This window comes from Nanorana parkeri, unplaced genomic scaffold (genome assembly GCF_000935625.1).
Source record: "Nanorana parkeri isolate BGI_ZX_2015 unplaced genomic scaffold, ASM93562v1 scaffold1544, whole genome shotgun sequence".
In the NCBI taxonomy this organism is placed as follows: Eukaryota; Metazoa; Chordata; class Amphibia; order Anura; family Dicroglossidae; genus Nanorana; species Nanorana parkeri.
Window position 1 is genome coordinate 70,845 of NW_017307812.1, and position 14,308 is coordinate 85,152.

General features: G+C 44.8%; 1 protein-coding gene across 5 annotated transcripts in view; it reads right to left on the reverse strand.

Moving 5' to 3' along the window:
* MARK3 (microtubule affinity regulating kinase 3) overlaps positions 1-14,308 on the reverse strand; it is a 96,519-nt gene that overhangs the window by 45,910 nt on the left and 36,301 nt on the right. The window lies entirely within an intron of this gene.

Here is a 14,308-nt window from a genome sequence, read left to right on the forward strand (position 1 = left end):
GCTCTACTGTGCGATTTCACTGCAAAATGAACAGTGTTGTCGCCCAATTAAATAAAGCTATTAAAACTAGGGATGCACTAATACCATTTTGTCGGTACCAAGTACCGATACTGGTACTTCTGGTAGCATAGAGCTGGCTTCACGGCCAATCAGGAAGCCAAGCGGTGTGTCATTACCCACCGCCCAGCTTCTTGATTGCCCGGGAAGCAGACTCCATTCTGTTTGGCCGGCTCGATGCCGATTGGCCGGGAAGCCAGCTTCCCATCCAAACAGATCTGACAATATGGTGACATGACCCCCACCCTGCAGGCACCTTATTCCCCTCACATAGATCCTTAGCAGCAGTCATTATTGTACCAGTCCCTCGGCCAGTTGGGCAGACACGGCTCTCCAACCTCTCCCGGATCTGCTCACGGGATCGGCCCTCAACCTGCTGCTGCGCAGACCGCCCAGCGTTCTCATTCAGAAATTCTGTGCATGCGCAGTAGCAGGCTGAGGGCCGATCACATGGGTGCTGTGCAAACCAGAGATGTGGGCAGATCCCGGAGAGCGGTGTCTGCCCAGCTGGCCGAGGAACTGGTATGGTAATGACTGCTGCTAAGGATCTATGCGAGGGGAATGATTTGTCTACAGGGTGGGGTTCATGTCGACATATCAGATTTGTTTGCCCGACTCGACACTGATTGGCTGGGAAGCCGGCATGGAGCCAGCCTCCCGGCTCCATGTTCCCTTGTGGCACTGCCGGTCAGGAAATCTCCCACTGATCGGAAGTTCCAGTATCAGGAAAGGCATCGGAGCATTTGGGCGAGTACGAGTTTTACCCCCCCCCCCACCCCCCCATTGAAATTAGCAAAACCACTGTGTTTTTGCCATAATTAGTATACACAGAATTCTTACACATTATGGCACACTTACCTTACAAGTGTGCTCCTTTTCAGAACTGTGTGATGCATCTTCTGTCCCCTCCAGGTTCCCAGGCATCCTCTTCGGTCATTTGGTGCCCACTGATGTAACTTCTGCGCATGCGCACAAGAGCTACAGCCTCCCTGGCATCAGGCTGATTGACGGCATTTTAGAGATGGCAGAAGGAGACCTTGCAGGTCTTCTACCAAAAATCTCTACCTCCTAGCAATTGTTTTTAAACTTTACTTCCATATTAAATTATAAAAAGGGGCAAACTTTTCTAATAAGTTACACCGTTATGATATATGGTGACATGTCGCAGCCGAATTGCACTAACGTTTGGAAGTGTGTGTATATTTAATCTATAGACACGGCCTTAAAATTGCAGGATCACAATTTCTACTTCCAAGGAGACTTTTATGTGAAACAATGATCTAGTGTCTGCTGAAGGAACGGCTTCTGCCTGCCAGACCTTCACCACTGAATCATCCCATCCTGCCCACACTGGTAGTTACCAAAACAACACCTTCTGTTTCCTCACTTCAGTGTAAGAGGATGATTACTAGCTCAGAGAAAAGAACAGCTCATCACAATCCCATCTTACCACACACAACAAGCCTATTAAAAAAGGAGAATAAGTGCAGGAACACTTCTGAATCATATCAACTGGCAGGTAGGGAAGAGACGATAAAGTGGCGCTGAAAGTTCTCAAACCTGCTATCAATCACCAACAAAAGCCACAGACAGAAAACAGGGGATGGATGTGTCTGCACAAATTTCACTACAAATTAAATAATGACACTAAACTCAGGAGTTAAATCTTAAAAATACATTCAGGTACCTTAAAGTGACATTAAAAAGGCAAAAAAAAAATAAAAATTCCCTCCCCCCAATGTTAATGTCAGCACTTACCTTAAATGATGTCTCTTAATCCGATCTTCTTTCCTGTCGTTTTCATCTTTCCCTCTAGCGGTGCGGCGGGTGTCCAATCCAGCGCTGACTCCTCTGTCCTTGCAGGCACTTCCGATCCAGCGGTGTCTGCATGCGGGTACACACGTCCATAGACTTACCTTGTGTCTCTGCTCGTCTCCCGGCCGAGAATCCGAACTGCGCATGCCCCCCCCTCAACTTTTTGCCTATATCTACTGCTTGCTAGCAGTAGCTATAGGCAAAAAAGCAAAACAAAAACGGAGGCTTTAGAACCCCTTTAATAGGATTCTGCATGGAGAAAATAATGTGGTGCGGACAATGTCCTTCCTTCTGGAGAGGGCTACTTTGGTTCCCCATGGTCCCTGTGGGTGTTGTAAAGTAGCCACCGGTTGTTAGTGCCAGGCGGGCTGGTCTGAGTATTTCAGCAACCGCTGATCTACTGGTATTTTTATACACAACCATCTTTAAAGGTTTACAGAGAATGGTCCAAAAAAGAGAGAATATCCAGCGAGCGGCAGCCCTCAGGGCAAGAATACCTTGTTGATGTCAGAGGTCAATGGGCAGACTGGTGGGAGATGATAGCAAGGCAACAGTAACTGAAATAACCACTCGTTACATCTGAGGTATGCACTGCAGAATACCATTTCTGAACGCACAACACATTGAACTTCGAAGCTACAGCCACAGAAGACCACACCGGGTACCACTTCTGTCATCTCAGAACAGGAAACGGAGGCTACAGTTTACAAGGGCTCACCAAAATTGTAAAAAATAGAAGATTGAAAAAGCATTGCCTGATCTGATGAGTCTCGATTTCTGTTGCGACATTCAGATGGTAGGGTCAGAATTTGATGTAAACAACATGAAATCATGGATCCATCCTGCCTTGTATCAACGGATCAGGCTGGTGGAGCTTTGCATCAAGGATGTGCAGCCGACAAATCTGCAGCAACTGTGTGATACTATCACGTCAGTATGGACCAAACGCTAAGGAATGTTTCCATCACCTTGTTGAATCAATGTCACAAAGAATTAAGGCAGTTCTGAAGACAAAAATGGTCCAACCCGGTACTAGCAAGGAGTACCTAATAAATTGGCCAGTGAGTGTGAGCACGCACACGGTCCCGCGCAGTGACCACTCACCCCTCTGCTCCAGCTGTGGCATGTCCATCAGCATCCTCTCATCCAATGCAAGTGAATGGATGTGAAGATGTCATGGGTCCTTAGATCGCTGGAGCCGGGGGAGAAGAGGCTGAGGGGACCAGTCCTAGCAGCCAGACAGGACCAAGGATCGTCTGAGAATATCTTTCTAGACCAAAACGAGCATTTAACCCTTGCAGTACAGCAACTCAGTACTGCAAGCTCCACTGCAAGGGTTAATTTTTAATATGCCCAGAGTTCTTCTTTACATAAAAATTCTGTGTGTTCCAGCTCTTTGTATATGTTGCTAACCTTCCTCACAGCAGATGAACCATTTGGTGCTTATTTAGAAACGCAAACATGATTGTTGACAGTCCATGGAAATAGAACCACGGCTCCAGCATGAAGATTATGTAATCTCACTAGTAGCCATATAATTTGTTGACGTACACTGATCATACGAAAAACATTGCTCCCTCATGAATAAAACATTTTCATGGAGAGATTGCAACAACTGTTGGCGTCACTTGGGAACTTGATATTGCTTTGGCCAAAAGGGAACTAAATTTGAAGAACAATCCGTGTTTTCATAAATAGGACTCATTTGCTGAAAATCTCCTAATCTAATAATTGATCTAGAGCAAGCTTTTCCACATTACCTCACTTCCTGCACTACCCTATGTTCTGGAAATCTGCTCGGTCAGGCAATACGAGATGAACATCTCATCAAATATTAAAGAGACAATAAAGGAAGGCTGAAGACTAGAAGTGATTGCCTGCACATCTATTCCCAAATGCAACCTTTGAAACATTTTGAGCAGTTGATATTTTCCATTGGCATGAGGCAGCCAATAAATGTTTTTCATAGCACTACTACAATGGCATCAGCAGTGCTTGTTCATCTACGGGAACTATGGGTGCATGGATATCGGACAAAATCGGCACTTCTGCCATAGTTCAGAAAGTGCCATTTTCTGGCCGATACAGCGGTGCATCCATTCTCTCCTCCCTGCTGGGTGCTGCTTCGTTTCCCAGCGGCGAGGAGAGAAACTGTCACAGGCGGCCGAGCGCTGAGGAAGGAGAGCGCTGCGAGCGGCCGGTGTCTCTCCTCCCACACCGCTCGGCCTCCTATCACAGATCGGCAGAGTAGTGTGTGGGCGGAGACAGCCAGCGCTGTCACAGGAGGCTGAGCTCTCCTCCCTGCACCGCTCGCTCAGCCTCCTGTGACAGCTGTAAAGGAAGGAGAGCGGATACAAGCAGTCAGTGATCAGTGAGTGTTTGTAAATAGTTGACAGAGTAAGGTTACTGTGTCCCCAATTATGAATGAATGAGAAGTGATCTAAATCACCTCCTGTTCATAACATGAGGACAGAGTGTGTTTACTATAACCACAATCATGAATGAAGAGGAACGCTCAGTATAGAGGATTCCTGTTCATTGATAACAGGGGCTGCAGAAAAGAGATTGTGTCCTCAATCTCTTTTTCCATTTTAAAAAAGGCAAATATGAGGGGTCTGTTTAGACCCCTCATATTTCCCCAAAGCCCCTAAAAGTAAAGTAAAGTAAAAAAAGAATAAAAACATTTGAAAAAAAAGTTAATTAAAAAAATATATATATATATTTTAAAAAATTTGAAAAAAAAAGTTAAAATAAACATTTTCGGTTTCGGCCTGACTATTTCGGTTTTGAAATTTTCATTTCGGTGCACCTCTAACGGGAACTTGTCAAATCCCACTATCATATGTAAACAATACAGCCCAACAGCAGGAACCTCAAGGTGCCCACAATTACCTTTGCTGCACAGAAATCCTCTTCTGTGTACTCGGGTGTACAATGTCCTTGCCTTTAGCAGAGACTTGTTTCTAAAGCCATGATCCAACCACTGACCATCCAAATAGAGAACCTGGTAAAGGAGCTCTCACCGGTTTTTGGGAGGGCAACAGCCTTGTCACTTCAGCAGTGACTCGCAATCAAGGGAAACTCTCATAAACAAGGTTTACAGTGACAAAACAGCAGTTTAGAACAAGTGGGCAAAGTTAGAGAACTTCAGGTTTTAGAATAAACCCTTGCCGTGGTGCTGCCCTTTCACTGCAAGGGTTAACTGCTCGTTTCTCTTTAGGGGGGTCAAATAAAGAATACTCACCAGATCCTCGATCCGTTCTGGCTGCTAGACCAGTTCCCTGCGGCCTCTTCTCCCCTGGGCTACAGGCAATGGATAGCTAGTTAAAGTGGAACTGCATCAAAACCGATTTTGAAAAAACCTACATCAAGTCTGACAAAAGCATGTGGGGAAAAAAAGTGTTACCGTATGGTCTGACCAAGAGACCAAAGTTATGATATTTGGCCATCATTCCAAAAAGTATGTTTTCCGCAAAAACAACACTACGCATTACCACAAGAACACCATTCCCACAGTTACGCATGGCGGTGACAGCATTATGTTGTTTTTTTTCTTCAGGTGGAACTGGAGCTTTAGTCAAGTTCCAAATATCAGTTAAGCTCGACACAAAACCTTCATGCTACACACCACGGTCCAGATCTGGTAATGCAGTGCGTTTTGCCTTTTTTTTTTAGCTTTAAATGGGCTTACAGGTACGGTCCAGTGCGTTTGCATTCGTTTATGCGTTCCAGTTCATTCCAGACCAGAGAAAATTAGACAAGCAGTATTTTTTTTTTTTTGTGTGTGGAATGGAACAGACTGCAGTGGTGTGAACAGAGACCAGAAATGCCATAGGAATACATTGGGATACTCTTTGGTCCAGGAACAAACTGTTCTGGTCTGGACATGATCCGGACATGGTATGAAAAAGCCCTCAGGCCTCTTCTAAAAAGCATAGGCTGGAGAGGAATATCACCTTTCAGCACGACAATCACCCAAAGCATACTTCCAAAGCAACAAAAGAATGGCTTCCCCAGAAAAAGATTCAAGTTTTGTAAAGACCCAGCCAAAGCGCTGACCAGAATCAAGCTAAAAATCTGTGGGGTGACCTGAAGAAGACTGTACACAGGGGATGCCCTCACAAACTGAGAGATTTGGAGTGCATTTGCAAAGAAGAGTGGGGCAAGACTTTCAAAGGCAAGATGCTGCTAGACTCCTACCCCGAAAGACTGAATGCGATCAAAAAAATCAAAAGGTGTTAAAACAAAATTAGTTTAAGGGTGTGCACATTTATGCAACCACAAGTTTCTCTCTCTCCCCTCCCCCAGCAAGGTCATGACCCTGAAGAAGGGGGCCCTAAACTGTTTGTGTCATCTCTACTTCACTATATCCAATAACAGAACAGTGCTTGTGCCAGAGGAAGGATATTCAACAATTCGATGAAGGACGGAAACTAAGGGGCTTCTTGAATGACGACGTGCGCTGTGAAAACCTAAGTCGTACTTGTTCTCTTCAATCTAGCAGTGCAGGAGCCATTATTGTTTGTTCCAAAATTTCTGTTTGGAGGGGTGAGGAAGGTTTGCAGAACCCTTTACAGAATGGTTATATGTATCTTACCCAGGGAGGTCTCAATCTATTGGGATGTCACAGATTGTCCTTTCTAAGACCTCTCACGTTCCCATGGCCGAGGCAAATGGTGTCCATTTAGGATCTAGGAGCCTTTATGTCCTTGTGTAACCGATCAATGAATGGTTTATAGCAGCAAAGAGAGCAGATAAAAGGAGCTTAACAATACCTCCTTTACCCAAGCATGTCTACCCAGCAGCCTTTGAATATATTGTCATGGCACACAATAGACCGACTCGCAGCTCCAAATCGTGCTCTAAAATGCTCCCAATTGGCACCCCTAAAAGATCTTGTGTGAAGAGCTGGTGCAGGATCAGGCTTGTAACTTCCTAACAATCTAACAGGAAACAGTTTGCTCTCTTTGAACGCTACAGAAACACGAGATTAATCCAGGGCACTGCTGACTGGGCAGAACACAGCATCATTAATTAACAGCAATCATTCTGAAACGAGTCATGGGGGTGTGCAGGTTTCATTAGACATCACAGGGCACCCTGTGCAACCTATAATACCCGACATTAGGCAACAGCTGAAACACCAGCTAGCCGTCCGGTGTAAAGATGTCTGTCTTCCAGCAAGCCGAAGGTTAATATGTCCCTGTGCATATCTGTACTGGTAACAATTCACACGGTTACAAGACGTGGTTTATTTTCAATGCAGGTCTAATCAATCTGAAAAATCTGCTGAGTCATTTCTCAAGAACAATTAGCAATAATTGCACTACAAGCAAGAGGTAGAGATTATTGGTGAATATCACTTGCAAGGCCCTCCTTACCATCTTGTCTTGTATTGTATTGTGATTGTAATATCTTCCTTATATTGTAAAGTGCTGCGCAAACTATTGGCGCTATATAAATCCTGTATAGTAATAATAATATTCAAGAGAACTTGGAAAATAGCCGAGACAAACCACAGAACTTTACATACAACTTTGTTATCTGCATAAAAAAAAGCTACTACCAGAAGATCTCTCTCACTGTGATCCAAGGGACAAAGCACGCATGCCCGTAGAAGATCTCTCTCAGTGTGATCCAAAGGACAAAGCATGCATGCCCATAGATCTCTCTCACTGTGATGCAATGGACAAAGCATGCATGCCCATAGATCTCTCTCACTGTGATCCAATGGACAAAGCATGCATGCCCATTGATCTCTCTCACTGTGATCCAATGGACAAAGCATGCATGCCCATAGATCTCTCTCACTGTGATCCAATGGACAAAGCATGCATGCCCATAGAATATCTCTCTCACTGTGTTACAATGGACAAAGCATGCATGCCCATAGAATATCTCTCTCACTGTGTTACAATGGACAAAGCATGCATGCCCATAGATCTCTCTCACTGTGTTACAATGGACAAAGCATGCATGACCGTAGAAGATCTTTCACTGTTATCCCATGGAGAAAGCACGCACGCCCATTGGAGTAACCATTAACCTAAAATTCAAAAGAAAACCAGGCAAAACAGATCCACACATGGTGGCAGCATGCCATCCCCATTTCCTGGTTCAGCCCTGGTGTCCAGCCTGCTTAGTGGATAACTGGCATCATCACTTGCCCGATAGACAGATGACTCAGGAAGTGTATTCTCTAAAAGGAAATAATGGAGTGATACGATTGGCTGGCTGTGCAGTTTTTAACAGAGGTATATTAATCTTTAGACTATATAAATGGATCCTTTGGCATACAGACAGTTCACATACATTTTTTTCTACTGCAGTTTTAGCTTATGGCTTGGAGTCAAGTTTTCATTTAAAATAAGTTTTGTTCAATTATGTTCCTTAAAAAAAAGAAATATGAAATATCTTACTGACCAATGCTGAACAACAGAACCAAGCTATAGGCATCTCACTGAATAGCCAGGCAGAGGAACGGTACACCGCACACTGCAAGCTCCAGCTAAAGCTGGCTATAGACACTTAGAATTTAGTTTGAATAAAATGAGTGTTCAGGATGTCCGTTCAATTTTCTAATAGAGGGCTGGACAAATTCCAGAAGCCAGGTCACCAAGGTGCCTTCAAAAATTTCAGCTGGTGGACAACTTTTGAAGTTTTCTATAGCTGTTGTCAATGGAGCTGCCTCCGGGATTGGACAGACTGGCTACTGAAATCTATATTAACTCTTCCACCACCCTTCTAATGGGGTCAACCTGAATCAATTTTGACTGTAGTCAAAATGAAATGTTAAAAATAGAAAAGTTTCAAACGACGTTTATCAACTCAGATGGCATCAAATGTTCCGACGAGATTTTCCCATATAAAAGTTCATACAAAAACCTACCAGTGTATGCCCAGCTTAAAACATTATTTGCCATCTTCTCCACCCAACCGCAGCTCAACGAGGATGATTGATGATGATGCGTTTGCTTGAATATAACTACTTTACGGGTGCACAGTATTTCTGCTTTAAAGGAGAACTATGGGGTAAGTGTTTTTCCCCATAGTTCTCCTTAGGGTAACGGGAGGACACAAACTAGCGTCCTCCTGTCACCCCAGGCTCAGTATACCACGAGCTACAGCTGAGATGCTGCAGCGGATCCCGACATCGAGGTCGAGATCCGCCCAGCTGCGTGAGTGACAGCTGGCTCTGCCTATCTAGAGGCAGAGCCAGCTGTACCCGTCCCCCTCCCCCGTCCGTTCCGCCAGTCAGCGCTGGTGGATCGGAGAGGGGAATCCAGCCCCTCCACTGTCACGGCAGAGAGCCGTGACAGGATCGAGAGGTGAGCGAACGCCGGTATATGTTCGCTCACCTCCCGATCTACTGAGCCGACCTGTGACAGTCTCATTGTCACAGGTCGGCTAGAACTATGAGGTGAGTGAAAAGCACTCACCTCATAGTTCTCCTTTAAAAACAAGCAGATCCGTCAAAGAACGGCTCTGGTCATTAGGCAATAGACCCAATGGTCAAAGGATTAACCATCTAGGCAGACGGGACAACAGTATAAAAATGTTAAAACTGTACAATTAGGTCATCGTGTAACTAAAATAGAAAGTCTGTAAAAAAATAAGTCAAGGCAACTGGACTTGCTGTATTTTTCTTGAAGACGTTTCACTGATCATCCGACCAGCTTTCTCAACAATTCAGAATGACTTGCACAAACCTTCTCTGGGAATAAATATGGTGAATGTTGGTCCAATCCACAAAATCTAATAGGAAAGATTCCATCAGGAAAGGGATTCCTCTTAATGACCTCTGAATAGCAGTGTTGCTTATAAGTTCAGAATCAGCAGTCTACATAGAAGATACAATGTCCTAGAGTCTATGGCACTGTGGCATGAACAGGAATTTTGTCTGAGCGGGGCATTCCATTGCGCCCCCCCTTCCTATTCTTGCAGATTCTGTGCTGAATCTAACAGCAGGATAAACACGGGCAGGGAGGAAACTGCTCTTCCTATTTTACAGCCATGGAAAGACAGCTGACCTACGCAACTGCATAATGCAATGTGCAATGCTCCATACATCTAGGAAACAGTTACAGGAAAGAATTCAAGATCTTACAAGGCTAGAAAGCTGAACATTGCAAGGAACAAAAAACACACAGATCAGGTTACAAACCGAAAATACTGAAGCAAAATAATCACCATCTGGCGAAATCTGTGTTTGAAATTGCGCAATTTTCTCGAATGTTGAGCCTCATCAACTACTATAAACACTGCAGTATTAACTCGGGATCACTAAGCCTGATGAACGCAAGCAATGCATCCTATTCAAGCGTCACTTACCAATGGGCTGGTTATGGATACAATAATGAAGATTGCCAATCATTGGAAGAACTTGTTATCAAACCAACATTTCATATACTGAGCAATCTTTTTACAACTGCAATGAATCTGTCCTCATATTAACCCTTTCGCTGCCAAGCCCTCCGGAACATTTTTCAAATCAGCTGGCCAAGCCATAACAGTTCCTAACTCATGTGCACTATATGCATCTCCCTTACCTAATCCAGAGAGACAACTGTAACAGGTTTAGGTGTGGTGTGAAATCAAGGCCAAGCTGGCATCTACCCATCATTCTCAAACATTCTAGAGAAATAGAGAACCCTAGAAGATGGTGTTCACATTAACAGAATTGGTTAGTAACTACACAAGTCAGGACCTTCCCGATGCCCCACAAACCACCCGTGTCCAGACCTTAAAACTGTCACAATAAAAAATGTCACACGTCGGCTCAATAGATCGGGAAGTGAGCGAACACATACCTTCGCTCTCTCACTTCTCGATCTTGTCCCTGCAGAGAGCGGTGACTGTCACTCACGGCTCCCTGCAGGGATTCTTCCCTCTCCGATCCTCCAGCGCTGACTGACGGAACGGACTGGGGAGGGGGCAGGTACAGCTTGCTCTGCCTCTGGATAGGCAGAGCCAGCTGTCACTCCCGCAGCTGGGGCGGATCTCGACAGTAATGTCGGGATCCGCCCCAGTTGCGGCAGTCTAAGTATAACGCGAGCTGTTGATCGCTATATACTCAGCTCTGGGTCATGGGAGGAGTCTAGTTTGTGTCCTCCCGTGACCCTAAAGAGAACTATGCGGAAAAACACTTACCCCATAGTTCTCTTTTGACTGACTTTTTAGAGATGTATCAAGTAGTATGATGGCTTGATTGTTAGCACAGTGATCGCAGGTTCAATGTCCAGCATGTACACCATCTGTGTGGAGTCTGCGTGGGTTTACTTCTAACACTGGGGGACTTGTTCACACCAGAAGCATTGGGTCTGCGGTGGAAGCCTTTCCCAAAACACTCCCAATACAAAGTAAAGATGCTCTGAAAGTAAACATTGATTTCATATGAGTCTTAAATCAGATGACTCATCGATGGAAAGACCCGTACCAGTGTATGTGAAATCCAGCCATACAAGAGAAAAACCCTGTTTGCTCCCTTTTGGTCTGCTACAGAAACTCCAGGCACAAAGCTAAATACACTTTTCTGTCCTGGTGCACTGAGATTTACAGAGCTTTGGCACATCACAGAGCTCCCTCTAGCAGGGCAAGAGACCTGATCTTTCTTTACTGTGGTTTAATAACACTTACTGATCTCACCGCCCCCACCCTATCACAGGACAGTGAAAAGGAGAAGCAGCAAACTGATAAGCTTGTATCTCTCACTTTGCAATCTCCTCCTATCAGCATGTTGTTTCCCTGCAGCACAACCAATTGTTTCCCTGTGCTGCTTCTCCTTCACCCAGAACTCTGCTGTACATGGACTGTGAAAGGCTGAAATGTACAATAGTTGCATTGAAAACACACCCATGGATGCACTAACACACACAGAGCTGCGGTAACTTGGATCTTTTACATTTTCCTGGCGTTTAGCTTAAAATATAGAATAGAAAATGTTTTGTTATATCTGTCCTATGGGTGCAAAATATTACCTGTTGATCCTGCCAGAGAGCCGGTGCTGCCTTGTGCAATCTGCAATATTATCTACCATGCCCAGTTCACCTGAACTAATATTCTAGAGTAAAAAGTTTTCTTTAACTCTCGGCGCTAATGGCTGCCAGCTGAACGATCCACTTGCTGTTGCATACTCAGTTATCAACAGTGTATCACAGTTTTTCACACAGACTTCAGGGGCAGATTCCGATGAAGGGGGCTTGCCCCTGAAATGCGTCAATCTTGGCTGACTGCGGCCGCTGGATGGTGATGGTGATTGTCTCCCCGCCCTGCGTCGGTTAGTGTCTCTCTCCTCTTCTCATCCCTCCCCCCAGCGTCGGTCAGTGTCTCTCTCCTCTTCTCTCCCCCCCCCAGCGGTGATGGCCGGGGACTCAGATCGCGACCCCCCCCTGTTCACTTGCGGGACCCCATATGGGGTCGCGACCCACACTTTAAGAAGCACTGTTCTAGAGTACCCGACTAGACCCAAAACCCACAGAGCTTTATTATGCAAATATGGACTCGGAAAGCCTACTCAAAATTTTGATTGCCTCACCCACCTCACATAAATCCATATAAAAATCTAAACATACTTTGAGTGATTCATCCGTAAACTGGAGCTCTGCCCATGCCAAGAACAATGAACTCAAGCATGTGATTGGTTGTTATGGGTAACTCCTGCACACTTCCCGTCCTACAAATTTTGTACAAAAGCTTCTTTGTTTAGCTGTACTTTCAGTTTCGGCACGGGGACCAGCGAAGCAGAGAACCAGACTCTAGAGGAAGTACAGAACGGAGTGCGGAAAAGGAAACTCATTAATATCTTCCTATATGATCAGCAAGGGGATTATGTCACTGGGGCCCCACAAGCAAAGAGCATTCCAATAATGTTAAAGCTGAACTCCGGACTCACACAAAGCCTTCAACAGTTGTACAGACTCCACTCTCTGGTACTGAAACTGGAGCAGCTAGTGAACTAAATTAGCAATTAGAGGGCTACTAATGCCTCTCTGTTTGAAAGCGTGAAGGGGACATTTTGTTTTAAATATCTGGCACTCAATTTCTTAAAACACATTTTTAAGAAAATATTGGGGGTCTAAACCGACTCCTGATATTTCCCTTTTACAATAGAAAAAGAGATTGAGGACACAGAGTCCATAATCTCTTTTTCTGCATCCCCGGTTACAAATGAACAGGAATAGTCTATACTGAGTGCTCCTGTTCCTTCATAACTTGTGCACAGAGTATGGTTACTATAACCACAATCATGAATGAACAGGAAGTGATGTAAATCACACTCTACTCATTCATAACTGGTACATAGTAACTCATGTCAAGTTATTTACAAAAAGTAGGCTGTGGTCAGCGGTGCGGGGAGGAGAGCCCTGTCTCATTTGACAGCCGACTCCTCCCCCTCACCACCAGCTGAGAGCTGTCTCCGCCCCCCCACACCACTGTCCTAATCTGTTACGGGAGGAAAGCTCAGCCTCCTGTGACACGCTCACGTCGCTCTCCTCGGCTCCCGACGGTTTCTCTCCTCCCTGCTGGACGCTTCGCTGTTTGAGGGACACAAAGCAGTGCCCAGCAGGGAGGAGAAAAACTATGGATGCACGGCAATTTCGGCAGAATGATGGCACTTTAGACATTTGGCCCAAAGTGCCATTTTCGGCTTGCTATCTGTGTCCCCATCGAGGTTTACCTTCTTGTCCCACAGACACAACAGGCAGTTGGAAATTCCCTTTAGACAAACTAGTTTCCCATTCCCATATTAATCTATGGAAAAGCAAAACCCGCTTGAAGCAGACCAAAATTAAAAAGGTAAATGCGCCTGTCAATGAAATCTGTATTAAAGGAAGAGTATTAAACTTGATGCCATTAATGCAGGCCCTAAAACACCATGGGGGGAATGTATCAAAACTGGAGCAGACAAAATCTGGAGCATCTTGCATGGCAAACAATCAGCTTTCATTTTCACATGTTAACTGAAGAGAGAAGCCGATTGGTTGCCATGCACAGACGCTCCAGATTTTGGATGTTCGTTTTGATAAAATTGCCCTCATTGAATCCATAGTTAAAAAGGAACTTCAAATGACACTAGACTCAGGCTTTTAATCTTAAAAATACATTCAAGTACCTAAACTATGAACAAAAATGTATCTTGTGTATCACTCGGCTGTAGATCCTCAAATCATCTCTGAATTGGTGCTGACACTGTCCTTCCTTCTGGAGGGGGGCTACTTTTGTACCCAAGGCCCCTGTGTGTATTGTAAAGAAGCCACTGCTCCAAGCTCTCTCCCCCCATGATGGGCTACAATCTCACATTCATACCAATTTGTATTGTCGACCATCACAGGAGCGAGCTTGAAGCGGTGGCTACCTTGAACCAAGAAAAAACTGGTGCTTCCTTATTCCAAAACTTACATAAATGTTGAAAATGAGGAAAATCACAAGACTTGAT